Genomic DNA, 12996 nt, shown 5'->3' on the forward strand with positions numbered 1-12996 from the left:
TGAAAGTCTGATAAACGCCGGAAAAATAACTAAGTCCCAAAAAAAAAATTTTCAACTTTTTTAAATTTTACCCCCGTGGGATATATATTCTCCCCACACACATTTGGAACTCTCCTGGGGTACCCTCACACATATTATTCCCTCATTTAGTGGATATTTTCACAAAAACGTGAAATTTTCAAAAATCCAAAATATTGGCTGAAAACGACTAAATATCAAGGACTCATTGGGCGAATCGCTCTGGAACTGAAATCGGAATGCTCACTGACATTTCCCCTATCTGAAAGTCTGATAAACGCCGGAAAAATGACTAAGTCCAAGAAAAATTTTTTTAAAACTTTTTTCAATTTTACCCCGTGGGATATATATTCTACCCACACACATTTGGAACTCTCCTGGGGTACCCTCACACATATTATTCCCTCATTTAGTGGATATTTTCACAAAAAAGTGAAATTTTCAAAAATTCAAAATATTAGCTGAAAACGACTAAATATCAAGGACTCATTGGGCGAATCGCTCTGGAACTGAAATCGGAATGCTCACTGACATTTCCCCTATCTGAAAGTCTGATAAACGCCGGAAAAATGACTAAGTCCAAGAAATTTTTTTTTTTTACTTTTTTCAATTTTACCCCGTGGGATATATATTCTAAACACACACATTTGGAACTCTCCTGGGGTACCCTCACACATATTATTCCCTCATTTAGTGAATATTTTCACAAAAAAAGTGAAATTTTCAAAAATCCAGAAAATTGGCTGAAAACGACTAAATATCAAGGACTCATTGGGCGAATCGCTCTGGAACTGAAATCGGAACGCTCACTGACATTTCCCCTATCTGAAAGTCTGATAAACGCCGGAAAAATAACTAAGTCCCAAAAAAAAAATTTTCAACTTTTTTAAATTTTACCCCCGTGGGATATATATTCTCCCCACACACATTTGGAACTCTCCTGGGGTACCCTCACACATATTATTCCCTCATTTAGTGGATATTTTCACAAAAACGTGAAATTTTCAAAAATCCAGAAAATTGGCTGAAAACGACTAAATATCAAGGGCTCATTGGGCGAATCGCTCTGGAACTGAAATCGGAATGCTCACTGACATTTCCCCTATCTGAAAGTCTGATAAACGCCGGAAAAATGACTAAGTCCAAGAAAAATTTTTTTTAAACTTTTTTCAATTTTACCCCCGTGGGATATATATTCTACCGACACACATTTGGAACTCTCCTGGGGTACCCTCACACAAATTATTCCCTCATTTAGTGGATATTTTCACAAAAAAGTGAAATTTTCAAAAATCCAGAAAATTGGCTGAAAACGACTAAATATCAAGGACTCATTGGGCGAATCGCTCTGGAACTGAAATCGGAACACTCACTGACACTTCCCCTATCTGATAGTCTGATAAACGCCGGAAAAATTACAAAGTCCAAAAAAAATTTTTTTTCAACTTTTTTCAATATTACCCCCGTGGGATATATATTCTACCGACACACATTTGGAACTCTCCTGGGGTACCCTCACACATATTATTCCCTCATTTAGTGGATATTTTCACAAAAAAGTGAAATTTTCAAAAATCCAAAATATTGGCTGAAAATGACTAAATATCAAGGACTCATTGGGCGAATCGCTCTGGAACTGAAATCGGAATGCTCACTCACATTTCCCCTATCTGAAAGTCTGATAAACGCCGGAAAAATGACTAAGTCCAAGAAAAAATTTTTTTTAAACTTTTTTCAATTTTACCCCCGTGGGATATATATTCTAAACACACACATTTGGAACTCTCCTGGGGTACCCTCACACATATTATTCACTCATTTAGTGGATATTTTCACAAAAAAGTGAAATTTTCAAAAATCCAGAAAATTGGCTGAAAATGACTAAATATCAAGGACTCATTGGGCGAATCACTCTGGAACTGAAATCTGAACGCTCACTGACATTTCTCCTATCTGAAAGTCTGATAAACGCAGGAAAAATTACAAAGTCCCCAAAAAAAATTTTTTCTACTTTTTTCAATTTTACCCCCGTGGGATATATATTCTACCCACACACATTTGGAACTCTCCTGGGGTACCCTCACACATATTATTCCCTCATTTAGTGGATATTTTCACAAAAAAGTGAAATTTCAAAAATCCAGAAAATTGGCTGAAAACGACTAAATATCAAGAACTCATTGGGCGAATCGCTCTGGAACTGAAATCGGAACGCTCACTGACATTTCCCCTATGTGATAGTCTGATAAAAGCTGGAAAAATGACTAAGTCCAAAAAAAATTTGTTTTCAACTTTTTTCAATTTTACCCCCGTGGGATATCTATTCTACCCACACACATTTGGAACTCTCCTGGGGTACCCTCACAAATATTATTCCCTCATTTAGTGGATATTTTCACAAAAAAGTGAAATTTTCAAAAATCCAAAATATAAGCTGAAAACGACTAAATATCAAGGACTCATTGGGCAAATCGCTCTGGAACTGAAATCGGAATGCTCACTGACATTTCCCCTATCTGAAAGTCTGATAAACGCCGGAAAAATGACTAAGTCCAAAAAAAATTTGTTTTCAACTTTTTTCAATTTTACCCCCGTGACATATATATTCTACCCACACACATTTGGAACTCTCCTGGGGTACCCTCACACATATTATTCCCTCATTTAGTGAATATTTTCACAAAAAAAGTGAAATTTTCAAAAATCCAGAAAATTGGCTGAAAATGACTAAATATCAAGGACTCATTGGGCGAATCGCTCTGGAACTGAAATCGGAACGCTCACTGACATTTCCCCTATCTGAAAGTCTGATAAACGCCGGAAAAATTACTAAGTCCAAAAAAAAATATTTTTCAACTTTTTTCAATTTTACCCCCGCGGGATATATATTCTACCCACACACATTTGGAACTCTCCTGGGGTACCCTCACACATATTATTCCCTCATTTTGTGGATATTTTCACAAAAAAGTGAAATTTTCAAAAATCCAGAAAATTGGCTGAAAACGACTAAATATCAAGGACTCATTGGGCGAATCGCTCTGGAACTGAAATCGGAACGCTCACTGACATTTCCCCTATCTGAAAGTCTGATAAACGCCGGAAAAATGACTAAGTCCAAAAAAAAATATTTTTCAACTTTTTTCAATTTTACCCCCGCGGGATATATATTCTACCCACACACATTTGGAACTCTCCTGGGGTACCCTCACACATATTATTCCCTCATTTTGTGGATATTTTCACAAAAAAGTGAAATTTTCAAAAATACAGAAAATTGGCTGAAAACGACTAAATATCAAGGACTCATTGGGCGAATCGCTCTGGAACTGAAATCGGAACACTCATTGACACTTCCCCTATCTGATAGTCTGATAAACGCCGGAAAAATTACAAAGTCCAAAAAAAAATTTTTTTCAACTTTTTTCAATATTACCCCCGTGGGATATATATTCTACCGACACACATTTGGAACTCTCCTGGGGTACCCTCACACATATTATTCCCTCATTTAGTGGATATTTTCACAAAAAAGTGAAATTTTCAAAAATCCAAAATATTGGCTGAAAATGACTAAATATCAAGGATTCATTGGGCGAATCGCTCTGGAACTGAAATCGGAATGCTCACTCACATTTCCCCTATCTGAAAGTCTGATAAACGCCGGAAAAATGACTAAGTCCAAGAAAAAATTTTTTTTAAACTTTTTTCAATTTTACCCCCGTGGGATATATATTCTAAACACACACATTTGGAACTCTCCTGGGGTACCCTCACACATATTATTCACTCATTTAGTGGATATTTTCACAAAAAAGTGAAATTTTCAAAAATCCAGAAAATTGGCTGAAAATGACTAAATATCAAGGACTCATTGGGCGAATCACTCTGGAACTGAAATCTGAACGCTCACTGACATTTCTCCTATCTGAAAGTCTGATAAACGCAGGAAAAATTACAAAGTCCCCAAAAAAAATTTTTTCTACTTTTTTCAATTTTACCCCCGTGGGATATATATTCTACCCACACACATTTGGAACTCTCCTGGGGTACCCTCACACATATTATTCCCTCATTTAGTGGATATTTTCACAAAAAAGTGAAATTTCAAAAATCCAGAAAATTGGCTGAAAACGACTAAATATCAAGAACTCATTGGGCGAATCGCTCTGGAACTGAAATCGGAACGCTCACTGACATTTCCCCTATGTGATAGTCTGATAAAAGCTGGAAAAATGACTAAGTCCAAAAAAAATTTGTTTTCAACTTTTTTCAATTTTACCCCCGTGGGATATCTATTCTACCCACACACATTTGGAACTCTCCTGGGGTACCCTCACAAATATTATTCCCTCATTTAGTGGATATTTTCACAAAAAAGTGAAATTTTCAAAAATCCAAAATATAAGCTGAAAACGACTAAATATCAAGGACTCATTGGGCAAATCGCTCTGGAACTGAAATCGGAATGCTCACTGACATTTCCCCTATCTGAAAGTCTGATAAACGCCGGAAAAATGACTAAGTCCAAAAAAAATTTGTTTTCAACTTTTTTCAATTTTACCCCCGTGGGATATATATTCTACCCACACACATTTGGAACTCTCCTGGGGTACCCTCACACATATTATTCCCTCATTTAGTGAATATTTTCACAAAAAAAGTGAAATTTTCAAAAATCCAGAAAATTGGCTGAAAACGACTAAATATCAAGGACTCATTGGGCGAATCGCTCTGGAACTGAAATCGGAACGCTCACTGACATTTCCCCTATCTGAAAGTCTGATAAACGCCGGAAAAATTACTAAGTCCAAAAAAAAATATTTTTCAACTTTTTTCAATTTTACCCCCGCGGGATATATATTCTACCCACACACATTTGGAACTCTCCTGGGGTACCCTCACACATATTATTCCCTCATTTTGTGGATATTTTCACAAAAAAGTGAAATTTTCAAAAATCCAGAAAATTGGCTGAAAACGACTAAATATCAAGGACTCATTGGGCGAATCGCTCTGGAACTGAAATCGGAACGCTCACTGACATTTCCCCTATCTGAAAGTCTGATAAACGCCGGAAAAATGACTAAGTCCAAAAAAAAATATTTTTCAACTTTTTTCAATTTTACCCCCGCGGGATATATATTCTACCCACACACATTTGGAACTCTCCTGGGGTACCCTCACACATATTATTCCCTCATTTTGTGGATATTTTCACAAAAAAGTGAAATTTTCAAAAATACAGAAAATTGGCTGAAAACGACTAAATATCAAGGACTCATTGGGCGAATCGCTCTGGAACTGAAATCGGAACACTCATTGACACTTCCCCTATCTGATAGTCTGATAAACGCCGGAAAAATTACAAAGTCCAAAAAAAAATTTTTTTCAACTTTTTTCAATATTACCCCCGTGGGATATATATTCTACCGACACACATTTGGAACTCTCCTGGGGTACCCTCACACATATTATTCCCTCATTTAGTGGATATTTTCACAAAAAAGTGAAATTTTCAAAAATTCAAAATATTGGCTGAAAACGACTAAATATCAAGGACTCATTGGGCGAATCGCTCTGGAACTGAAATCGGAACGCTCACTGACATTTCCCCTATCTGAAAGTCTGATAAACGCCGGAAAAATAACTAAGTCCCAAAAAAAAAATTTTCAACTTTTTTAAATTTTACCCCCGTGGGATATATATTCTCCCCACACACATTTGGAACTCTCCTGGGGTACCCTCACACATATTATTCCCTCATTTAGTGGATATTTTCACAAAAACGTGAAATTTTCAAAAATCCAAAATATTGGCTGAAAACGACTAAATATCAAGGACTCATTGGGCGAATCGCTCTGGAACTGAAATCGGAATGCTCACTGACATTTCCCCTATCTGAAAGTCTGATAAACGCCGGAAAAATGACTAAGTCCAAGAAAATTTTTTTTAAAACTTTTTTCAATTTTACCCCGTGGGATATATATTCTACCCACACACATTTGGAACTCTCCTGGGGTACCCTCACACATATTATTCCCTCATTTAGTGGATATTTTCACAAAAAAGTGAAATTTTCAAAAATTCAAAATATTAGCTGAAAACGACTAAATATCAAGGACTCATTGGGCGAATCGCTCTGGAACTGAAATCGGAATGCTCACTGACATTTCCCCTATCTGAAAGTCTGATAAACGCCGGAAAAATGACTAAGTCCAAGAAATTTTTTTTTTTTACTTTTTTCAATTTTACCCCGTGGGATATATATTCTAAACACACACATTTGGAACTCTCCTGGGGTACCCTCACACATATTATTCCCTCATTTAGTGAATATTTTCACAAAAAAAGTGAAATTTTCAAAAATCCAGAAAATTGGCTGAAAACGACTAAATATCAAGGACTCATTGGGCGAATCGCTCTGGAACTGAAATCGGAACGCTCACTGACATTTCCCCTATCTGAAAGTCTGATAAACGCCGGAAAAATAACTAAGTCCCAAAAAAAAAATTTTCAACTTTTTTAAATTTTACCCCCGTGGGATATATATTCTCCCCACACACATTTGGAACTCTCCTGGGGTACCCTCACACATATTATTCCCTCATTTAGTGGATATTTTCACAAAAACGTGAAATTTTCAAAAATCCAAAATATTGGCTGAAAACGACTAAATATCAAGGACTCATTGGGCGAATCGCTCTGGAACTGAAATCGGAATGCTCACTGACATTTCCCCTATCTGAAAGTCTGATAAACGCCGGAAAAATGACTAAGTCCAAGAAAAATTTTTTTTAAACTTTTTTCAATTTTACCCCGTGGTATATATATTCTAAACACACACATTTGGAACTCTCCTGGGGTACCCTCACACATATTATTCCCTCATTTAGTGAATATTTTCACAAAAAAGTGAAATTTTCAAAAATCCATAAAAAAATTGGCTGAAAACGACTAAATATCAAGGACTCATTGGGCGAATCGCTCTGGAACTGAAATCGGAATGCTCACTGACATTTCCCATATCTGAAAGTCTGATAAACGACAGAAAAATGACTAAGTCCAAGAAAAACTTTTTTTAAACTTTTTTCAATTTTACCCCGTGGGATATATATTCTAAACACACACATTTGGAACTCTCCTGGGGTACCCTCACACATATTATTCCCTCATTTAGGGGATATTTTCACAATAAAGTGAAATTTTCAAAAATCCAGAAAATTGGCTGAAAACGACTAAATATCAAGGACTCATTGGGCGAATCGCTCTGGAACTGAAATCGGAACGCTCACTAACATTTCCCCTATCTGAAAGTCTGATAAACGCCGGAAAAATAACGAAGTCCCAAAAAAGAATTTTCAACTTTTTTCAATTTTACCCCCGTGGGATATATATTCTACCCACACACATTTGGAACTCTCCTGGGGTACCCTAACACATATTATTCCCTCATTTAGTGGATATTTTCACAAAAAAGTGAAATTTTCAAAAATCCAAAATATTAGCTGAAAACGACTAAATATCAAGTACTCATTGGGCGAATCGCTCTGGAACTGAAATCGGAATGCTCACTGACATTTCCCCTATCTGAAAGTCTGATAAACGCCGGAAAAATGACTAAGTCGAAGAAATTTTTTTTTAAACTTTTTTTAATTTTACCCCGTGGGATATATATTTTAAACACACACATTTGGAACTCTCCTGGGGTACCCTCACACATATTATTCCCTCATTTAGTGGATATTTTCACAAAAACGTGAAATTTTCAAAAATCCAAAATATTGGCTGAAAACGACTAAATATCAAGGACTCATTGGGCGAATCGCTCTGGAACTGAAATCGGAATGCTCACTGACATTTCCCCTATCTGAAAGTCTGATAAACGCCGGAAAAATGACTAAGTCCAAGAAAATTTTTTTTTAAACTTTTTTCAATTTTACCCCGTGGGATATATATTCTAAACACACACATTTGGAACTCTCCTGGGGTTCCCTCACACATATTATTCCCTCATTTAGTGAATATTTTCACAAAAAAGTGAAATTTTCAAAATTCCAAAATATTAGCTGAAAACGACTAAATATCAAGGACTCATTGGGCGAATCGCTCTGGAACTGAAATCGGAACGCTCACTGAAAGTCTGATAAACGCCGGAAAAATTACTAAGTAATCGGAACGCTCACTGAAAGTCTGATAAACGCCGGAAAAATGACTAAGTCTAAGAAAAATTTTTCTTAAACTTTTTTCAATTTTACCCCCGTGGGAAATATATTCTACCCACTCACATTTGGAACTCTCCTGGGGTACCCTCACACATATTATTCCCTCATTTAGTGGATATTTTCACAAAAAAGTGAAATTTTCAAAAATCCAAAATATTAGCTGAAAATGACTACATATCAAGGACTCATTGGGCGAATCGCTCTGGAACTGAAATCGGAATGCTCACTGACATTTCCCCTATCTGAAAGTCTGATAAACGCCGGAAAAATGACTAAGTCCAAGAATTTTTTTTTTTAAACTTTTTTCAATTTTACCCCGTGGGATATATATTCTAAACACACACATTTGGAACTCTCCTGGGGTACCCTCACACATATTATTCCCTCATTTAGTGGATATTTTCACAAAAAAGTGAAATTTTCAAAAATCCAAAATATTGGCTGAAAACGACTAAATATCAAGGACTCATTGGGCGAATCGCTCTGGAACTGAAATCGGAATGCTCACTGACATTTCCCCTATATGAAAGTCTGATAAACGCCGGAAAAATGACTAAGTCCAAGAAAATTTTTTTTTAAACTTTTTTCAATTTTACCCTGTGGGATATATATTCTAAACACACACATTTGGAACTCTCCTGGGGTTCCCTCACACATATTATTCCCTCATTTAGTGAATATTTTCACAAAAAAGTGAAATTTTCAAAAATCCATAAAAAAATTGGCTGAAAACGACTAAATATCAAGGACTCATTGGGCGAATCGCTCTGGAACTGAAATCGGAATGTTCACTGACATTTCCCCTATCTGAAAGTCTGATAAACGCTGGAAAAATGACTAAGTCCAAGAAAAAATTTTTTTAAACTTTTTTCAATTTTACCCCGTGGGATATATATTCTAAACACACACATTTGGAACGCTCCTGGGGTACCCTCACACATATTATTCCCTCATTTAGTGAATATTTTCACAAAAAAGTGAAATTTTCAAAATTCCAAAATATTAGCTGAAAACGACTAAATATCAAGGACTCATTGGGCGAATCGCTCTGGAACTGAAATCGGAATGCTCACTGACATTTCCCCTATCTGAAAGTCTGATAAACGCCGGAAAAATGACTAAGTCCAAGAAAAACTTTTTTTAAACTTTTTTCAATTTTACCCCGTGGGATATATATTCTAAACACACACATTTGGAACTCTCCTGGGGTTCCCTCACACATATTATTCCCTCATTTAGTGGATATTTTCACAAAAAAGTGAAATTTTCAAAAATCCAGAAAATTGCCTGAAAACGACTAAATATCAAGGAATCATTGGGCGAATCGCTCTGGAACTGAAATCGGAACGCTCACTGAAAGTCTGATAAACGCCGGAAAAATTACTAAGTAATCGGAACGCTCACTGAAAGTCTGATAAACGCCGGAAAAATGACTAAGTCTAAGAAAAATTTTTCTTAAACTTTTTTCAATTTTACCCCCGTGGGAAATATATTCTACCCACTCACATTTGGAACTCTCCTGGGGTACCCTCACACATATTATTCCCTCATTTAGTGGATATTTTCACAAAAAAGTGAAATTTTCAAAAATCCAAAATATTAGCTGAAAATGACTACATATCAAGGACTCATTGGGCGAATCGCTCTGGAACTGAAATCGGAATGCTCACTGACATTTCCCCTATCTGAAAGTCTGATAAACGCCGGAAAAATGACTAAGTCCAAGAATTTTTTTTTTTAAACTTTTTTCAATTTTACCCCGTGGGATATATATTCTAAACACACACATTTGGAACTCTCCTGGGGTACCCTCACACATATTATTCCCTCATTTAGTGGATATTTTCACAAAAAAGTGAAATTTTCAAAAATCCAAAATATTGGCTGAAAACGACTAAATATCAAGGACTCATTGGGCGAATCGCTCTGGAACTGAAATCGGAATGCTCACTGACATTTCCCCTATCTGAAAGTCTGATAAACGCCGGAAAAATGACAAAGTCCAAGAAAAAAATTTTTTAAACTTTTTTCAATTTTACCCCGGTGGGATATATATTCTACCCACACACATTTGAAACTCTCCTGGGGTACCCTCACACATATTATTCCCTCATTTAGGGGATATTTTCACAATAAAGTGAAATTTTCAAAAATCCAGAAAATTGGCTGAAAACGACTAAATATCAAGGACTCATTGGGCGAATCGCTCTGGAACTGAAATCGGAACGCTCACTGACATTTCCCCTATCTGAAAGTCTGATAAACGCCGGAAAAATGACTAAGTCCAAGAAAAATTTTTTTTAAACTTTTTTCAATTTTACCCTGTGGGATATATATTCTAAACACACACATTTGGAACTCTCCTGGGGTTCCCTCACACATATTATTCCCTCATTTAGTGAATATTTTCACAAAAAAGTGAAATTTTCAAAAATCCAGAAAATTGGCTGAAAACGACTAAATATCAAGGACTCATAGGGCGAATCGCTCTGGAACTGAAATCGGAACGCTCACTGACATTTCCCCTATCTGAAAGTCTGATAAACGCCGGAAAAATGACTAAGTCCAAGAAAAAATTTTTTTAAACTTTTTTCAATTTTACCCCGGTGGGATATATATTCTACCCACACACATTTGAAACTCTCCTGGGGTACCCTCACACATATTATTCCCTCATTTAGGGGATATTTTCACAATAAAGTGAAATTTTCAAAAATCCAGAAAATTGGCTGAAAACGACTAAATATCAAGGACTCATTGGGCGAATCACTCTGGAACTGAAATCGGAACGCTCACTGACATTTCCCCTATCTGAAAGTCTGATAAACGCCGGAAAAATGACTAAGTCCAAGAAAATTTTTTTTTAAACTTTTTTCAATTTTACCCTGTGGGATATATATTCTAAACACACACATTTGGAACTCTCCTGGGGTTCCCTCACACATATTATTCCCTCATTTAGTGAATATTTTCACAAAAAAGTGAAATTTTCAAAAATCCATAAAAAAATTGGCTGAAAACGACTAAATATCAAGGACTCATTGGGCGAATCGCTCTGGAACTGAAATCGGAATGTTCACTGACATTTCCCCTATCTGAAAGTCTGATAAACGCTGGAAAAATGACTAAGTCCAAGAAAAAATTTTTTTAAACTTTTTTCAATTTTACCCCGTGGGATATATATTCTAAACACACACATTTGGAACGCTCCTGGGGTACCCTCACACATATTATTCCCTCATTTAGTGAATATTTTCACAAAAAAGTGAAATTTTCAAAATTCCAAAATATTAGCTGAAAACGACTAAATATCAAGGACTCATTGGGCGAATCGCTCTGGAACTGAAATCGGAATGCTCACTGACATTTCCCCTATCTGAAAGTCTGATAAACGCCGGAAAAATGACTAAGTCCAAGAAAAACTTTTTTTAAACTTTTTTCAATTTTACCCCGTGGGATATATATTCTAAACACACACATTTGGAACTCTCCTGGGGTTCCCTCACACATATTATTCCCTCATTTAGTGGATATTTTCACAAAAAAGTGAAATTTTCAAAAATCCAGAAAATTGCCTGAAAACGACTAAATATCAAGGAATCATTGGGCGAATCGCTCTGGAACTGAAATCGGAACGCTCACTGAAAGTCTGATGAACGCCGGAAAAATTACTAAGTAATCGGAACGCTCACTGAAAGTCTGATAAACGCCGGAAAAATGACTAAGTCTAAGAAAAATTTTTCTTAAACTTTTTTCAATTTTACCCCCGTGGGAAATATATTCTACCCACTCACATTTGGAACTCTCCTGGGGTACCCTCACACATATTATTCCCTCATTTAGTGGATATTTTCACAAAAAAGTGAAATTTTCAAAAATCCAAAATATTAGCTGAAAATGACTACATATCAAGGACTCATTGGGCGAATCGCTCTGGAACTGAAATCGGAATGCTCACTGACATTTCCCCTATCTGAAAGTCTGATAAACGCCGGAAAAATGACTAAGTCCAAGAATTTTTTTTTTTAAACTTTTTTCAATTTTACCCCGTGGGATATATATTCTAAACACACACATTTGGAACTCTCCTGGGGTACCCTCACACATATTATTCCCTCATTTAGTGGATATTTTCACAAAAAAGTGAAATTTTCAAAAATCCAAAATATTGGCTGAAAACGACTAAATATCAAGGACTCATTGGGCGAATCGCTCTGGAACTGAAATCGGAATGCTCACTGACATTTCCCCTATCTGAAAGTCTGATAAACGCCGGAAAAATGACAAAGTCCAAGAAAAATTTTTTTTAAACTTTTTTCAATTTTACCCCGTGGGATATATATTCTAAACACACACATTTGGAACTCTCCTGGGGTACCCTCACACATATTATTCCCTTATTTAGTGAATATTTTCACAAAAAAGTGAAATTTTCAAAAATCCAGAAAATTGGCTGAAAACGACTACATATCAAGGACTCATAGGGCGAATCGCTCTGGAACTGAAATCGGAACGCTCACTGACATTTCCCCTATCTGAAAGTCTGATAAACGCCGGAAAAATGACTAAGTCCAAGAAAAAATTTTTTTAAACTTTTTTCAATTTTACCCCGGTGGGATATATATTCTACCCACACACATTTGAAACTCTCCTGGGGTACCCTCACACATATTATTCCCTCATTTAGGGGATATTTTCACAATAAAGTGAAATTTTCAAAAATCCAGAAAATTGGCTGAAAACGACTAAATAT

This window comes from Phyllobates terribilis, unplaced genomic scaffold (genome assembly GCF_046119375.1).
Source record: "Phyllobates terribilis strain yellow unplaced genomic scaffold, ASM4611937v1 Scaffold_2__4_contigs__length_985480577, whole genome shotgun sequence".
Lineage (NCBI taxonomy): Eukaryota > Metazoa > Chordata > Amphibia > Anura > Dendrobatidae > Phyllobates > Phyllobates terribilis.